This window comes from Canis lupus, chromosome 26 (assembly GCF_003254725.2).
Source record: "Canis lupus dingo isolate Sandy chromosome 26, ASM325472v2, whole genome shotgun sequence".
NCBI classification, from domain to species: domain Eukaryota; kingdom Metazoa; phylum Chordata; class Mammalia; order Carnivora; family Canidae; genus Canis; species Canis lupus.
Genome location: NC_064268.1, coordinates 37,741,807 through 37,747,806, shown reverse-complemented (window position 1 = coordinate 37,747,806; position 6,000 = coordinate 37,741,807).

Here is a 6,000-nt window from a genome sequence, read left to right as displayed (position 1 = left end):
TTGTTCTTCCCTTTTTTTTTTTTTTTTTTTGGATAATGAGGACAATTATGGTCATTACGATGATCTAGCTACCATTTATTGAATACCAACTCTGGGGTAGGCACTGTGCTAAGTTTTTGACCTACATATTCTAATCCTCACCATAATCCCTGCAAAGTATAAATGATGGCTCTCATTTACAGACTGAAAAACAAACTGTGCTTGAAGACGTTAAGCAATTTCTTTAAAGCCACTCACCAGGCAGGGAGGGGTGGGAGCTGCGCTCTTGCTCTTTGCACAGGAGACTCTCAATTTGTTTGTAAGATGAGGATGAAAAGTAAGTGTGATGATGCGCCCAATATGCCTGGGATCGTGCTTGGTGTTTAGTAGGTGTTGAATAAATGTCAATCCCCTCTCCTCTCTGAGAAGCGTGTAGGTATCATCATGAGTTGACAAGAACCGGAGGAAGGGGACGTCCTGGAATCCCATATTTTTCCTCCCCACTAGATCCACTCCATTTGGCTAGAGATCGCTGTGATTGGTGGGCTTATCCCCTCACTGTCCAGTCCCCACGGATCTGCTGACAGTAGTTACCAAAAGGAGCCCAACCCAGCGAGCAGCTTCTTCCCTCCGCCCGAATCCTTCAGTAGAGTAACTGCTGACGTGTCCTCCGCTCAATCTGCGTTTCTTAATCCTCTTCTATTGCCAACCCTCCCCTCCGCTCCCACCACCACGAGCAGCAATACCACTGCCAAGTGCTCTGCACCTCCCTAGTGGGTGGAGGGAGGAGAAGCTCCATGTGGCAGCATACGAGCTCCATGTGTTTGTATTTGCTGGGGATCACAAAGCTGGGACTGCTTCTGTGGCCCAAGGAGCACCAGCGTCCCTGGGAGCTTGTTAAAAATGGAATTTCCTTGGGGCCTGTTCCAGATGTCCAGAATGAGCATCCTCGACTTGGGTCTTTGTGTTTTTTTTTAATATATATATATTTTTAATTTTTATTTATTTATGATAGTCGCACAGAGAGAGAGAGAGAGAGAGGCAGAGACACAGGCAGAGGGAGAAGCAGGCTCCATGCAGGGAGCCCAACGTGGGATTCGATCCCGGGTCTCCAGGATCGAGCCCTGGGCCAAAGGCAGGCGCCAAACCGCTGCGCCACCCAGGGATCCCAGGTCTCTGCGTTTTATCAAGCTCTGCAGGAGACTGTGGTGTAGACTGAAGTCTCAGAGGCTCTGCTAGAAAGCATCATTTTCGTAGAAAATGTGTTGCAAGTTCCAAAGGAACCATTTAGAAATCAGCACGGGAGACGGCCCTTTATTAGTATAGGCAGTGCTGGCTTTATGAAGAGAAGAGACAACCCCTTCTTTAGGTAGAGCTACGGACACTGTCTCCAAGGGCCAGGTCAGACAGGAAAGCCTCCCCTCCACCTCTTCCAACCTCAAGAGTCATGATTTAGCTGTCCATCCTTGGTCAGCATAAGGTTTCCATGTCCATCTGATTTATATATATAAATAAAACTAAAGGGAGGTTCAGAAATGTTGAAGTTTGACTCTTTTTTTTTTTTTTTTTCAGAATTTAGGTTTATTCCTGCCTTAACACCCTCCTTCAGCAATTATTTTCACTCACATGATGCCTCCGTGCAGGACAGACTATTAGCAGGGTTCATGAAAATGCACATACTTATTTCTGTTGCTGCTCTGTTTTCAGCTTAGCTCACGTAACCCAACCGTTCAGTGCCACTTCCTACACAAACCCCATTGATCAAAGGCAAATTCAGCTCTTTAGGTTTGTGCGTTCTTGAAGCATTCAGCACAGGCTTTATCACATGTGGTTATTCGCTGGTTATTGATTAATAGAGAAAATGCTTGAGTTTTATTTTAGAGAGCAAATTGCCCAATGCAAAAGAAAAGCTCTTAGAAGTAATTTAAAAAGTAATAAAGTGATTCTATGCAACAACAAACAAAAAGCAAAAACAATCAACCCATAGGTTTGTTTTACTTGTACTTAATATTGCTTCTCACTACTGATCCTGAGGGGTGATATATATAATTCATAAGTAAAATGGCAGGGGATGTATCAGAATCCCCGAGAGTCAAGTGAATATAGTTTGGAAAGAAACCAACAAGTGGTTCTGTGACTCCTGGGTTGATAGTCACAGCTCTAACCAGCAATAACTTGTTAGCTATATACTAGAATAGAATAAAGTCTAATTCATGCTATCCACAAAATCATAAGACTCCACTTCTTGGATAAGAAATGAGAGAGACCAAAACAAACAAACAAACAAACAAAAAAAGAAATGAGAGAGACCTATATATAGGAAACTATATACTTTTAGTATAGGATGTGGAAGACAGCTTGAAGAGAAGTCCAGAAACACTATTTTGAAAAAGATTCTGCTTGAAAAATTATCAATTTGTAAAGAATTATTGAAAAGGCTGAATGCATTTTTAAAAGATTTATTTATTTATTTATTTATTTATTTAATTTATGATAGAGAGAGAGAGAGAGGCAGAGACACAGGCAGAGGGAGAAGCAGGCTCCTTGCAGGGAGCCCGACATGGGACTCAATCCCGGGACTCCAGGATCACACCCTGGGCCAAAGGCAAGTGCTAAACTGCTAAGCCACTCAGGGATCCCCCCAAAAAGGCTGAATGTAATTTTAATAAAAATCCCAGTGATTGTTTTTGCAAACTTGCTGAAGGTGTAAATTCTTCTGAGGACAAGGCTATTTGAGAATATTTATTTAAGACTATTTACTTAAAATTTCAAATGAGAGTAACAAGATGGGTCTTACCCATCTATATATTTTTTTAATTATTTTTTTTTTAGTGAGCCTTATACCTAATGTGGGCTTGAACTCATGACCTTCAGATCAAGAGTCAAAAGCTCTACTGACTGAGCCAGCCAAGTGCCCCTCAACTGTATTTTAAAATGGGTTTTAAAGTCATTAAAAATTAAAAACTATGGCATAGTATAAGAATTGACTATAGATCTATGAAGCAGAACAGATAGGCCAAAAACAATTGTAAAATAGTAAAATATAATGTAAAATATGTTGTGCAATATGTAATAAGATCATATCATACAATCAGTGGAGAAAGAGAATACACGTCAAAGGCTAAAAGTACAAGTCCTCTTAGAACAAAAGCATTATGCTTAGCAAGAAAGAGTCAATATAAAATGTTTTCAAGATATTTTGAGATGATAGAAAACCTATGAAAAATAGACACCGTTAGGGGCCCCTGGGTGGCTCTGCCTTTGGCTCAAGGAGTGACCCTGGGGTCCCGGGATCGAGTCCCACATTGGGCCCCCCATAGGGAGCCTGCTTCTCCCTCTGCCTGTGTCTCTGCCTCTCTCTGTGTGTCTCTCGGGAATAAATAAATAGAATCTTTTAAAAAAATGGACACCATTAGTTATGAATTGGAATCTGGATTCAGTGCAGGCTCTGAAGCCTGTGTTCTACTCTTCCTCCTTACAATAAAGACAAAAAATAAATAAATAAATAAGAAATAAATAGTGGGAGAAGAAAATCTTATCAGCTCATGTTTATATCTTCTCAGCAAACCAACCATGGTTTTAAGGCCGGTAAATATTTTAAACTATTTTAATGGTCAAGATTCTCTTCTTAAGAGCTCAATTGTTGGTGCTATTTGGCCCAATCACTTCAGACGGACAGTGCAATTATCTACATTAAGTGCTCGGTAATCAGCCTAAATGAATTTCCTCATTGTGCTCTATACTGACTTCAGCTTCCAAATATAAGAGATCCAATATCTTGGATCATTTGCAAAATAGATACTTTTGAATGAGAAAATCTGCCCAATATCTTGGGAACACATATGAATAACCTTGGTTTGGTGTGTCCTTCAGGGCCAATGGCAGACAATATGCTTCTCAAGCAACCACCCCACCGTGTCCTGGATGATCAGAGATCCTCCCGACAGATTGGTCTTTCTGATTCCACCATACTGTTTATGCACAGGGGGTAAGAGAGGTTCCTAGTAGTCAATGAGGATAGTTAGCTCCTTTGGAGGTGGTGTAAATGAAATGAAATCCTGACATGGATAAAAGAGTAACCAAACAAGTCCAAGAAGAAAAACCTCCCCATCACATATTAATTACTCTTGAAGGCATACCTTGATATTTTGATAGGAGGGTGGAAATTCAGGGAATGGCAACACCTTCTTAAATATATCCTATCACGATGAAAAAAGACCTTTTCAACAGAAATTCAGAAATAAACTTGATTCTGATTTAGGAATTAAGCCCTCGGTTGCATTAAGTGAAATGCTAGAAGGTGTGAGAGGCTCCATATGTTGCATTTGATCCCAAGAGATGGAGTCACAAAATTAAGCCTTTTAGATATTCCGGCTCTGGCATGAGGTTGAAGATGGGAGCCTTGTGGTGTTGATGTGACGTGGGAGGAGACGATTGCTGGGAGGGACTCGGGAGTGGATTCCTATTAGGAGTATAGTGCTTGCATTCACTGAGTTTAATGTGGCCATTTGGGGAAAGAAGATAAACATTAAAAGTTAAAATGGGGATGTAAGTTGGACATACTTTGTGGTCTTAGAGGAAGCCTATTGCACTTGCCACAAGAGGATTCAATGTAGAGTATTCTCAAGGATGGATTACATTGTCTGGGTTAGGGAATATCATCAGGAAACATATAGGCATAAAGAAATAAGAAAATAGGAAGGAAACTGGTGTAGATGGAGTCTTTTTTTTTAAGTAATCTCTACACCCAACAGTGGACTTGAACTCATGACCCCGAGACCAAGAATCACATGCTCTACCGACTGAGCCAGCCAAGTGCCCCAGATGGAGTCCTAAGATACCTATAAACCAGAGGCAGTGTAGGGGAGTGTTAATCTGTGGTTTGGACAAACTATAAAAAACACATTTAGGAGATAAATATGGAAATATGAACACTGTGAGGATATTTGATAATATTAAGGAATTCATATTTGCTTGGTTTTTAGGGGGTGGTTCTGATGTTGTGGTTATGTTTTTAGACTTTTTAAATGTTTTATGTCTATGTGATAAAACATTTCCAGGTGAAATGATATGATGTCTGGAAGGTTGCTTTAAAACAACCTGTTGTAGAGATGAAATAAAATTGGCCACGTAATTTAGGCTGAAATATAGATATTTTGGCTGAGAGATACTTGGGGGCTCTACTACTTTCTAATTTTTTTGTGCCTGAAAAATTCCAAAATAAAAGGTTTAAAGTAAATTAGTAATAGGATGATGAGGCAAATCAAACTCAGGGCATTGTAAGTTTTGTGTCAAGTTTAGGAATACTTTTGTGATATAAGCCAATCCCAAGTGTGTTTGCTGTTTACGTGTGCTTTTAAGAGAAACTGGCACATTAAAGAAATGGATAGGTTAGCTACATGGAAAAAAATTAATTATTTGTTAATAAGCAATTAGTCCAGGTATCAGAGGAGCACATAATGATAAGCTTCGGCGATGAAACAAGAGCTCTCACGTGTCTGCTGAGCCACGCAGCAGAGAACAGACCATGAAAAGCAGCCCGGGGTTCCCTGAAATGACAGTTTACAAGTTCGAAGCAGTGATAAAAGCTCTCCCATGTACCTGCTGTAAAACCAAGAGGGAAGAGAGGTAAAAAGGCAAAAAATGTACTTTGTAACGTAGCATCATGCGAAAGGCTGATGTGTGTTAGGACTTGCTGTGTTGGTGTGGGGCATTGACAAAGTTGGGTCGGCCGGACCCGAATTCAAGTGCTGCTCCCACTATTTGCGGGGAGAATGTGCACACACAATTTATTCTCTGCATCCTTACTTTGTAAAATTGGTGTATTACCAATTTCGTAGTATTTTTGTGGGACTTGTGATGCCAGATATAAAGTGCTTAGCACCGTGCTAGTTTTCCTGCCATCTGTTCGTGAGCGGCTCTAAGACCTAAGGCCTGTTATTATTATCTTTTTTTGGAGAAGTTTTCCCAGTTTGTAATGCGAGGCCTTAACACGCTAAGTAAAATGGGCACAAGCGCCAT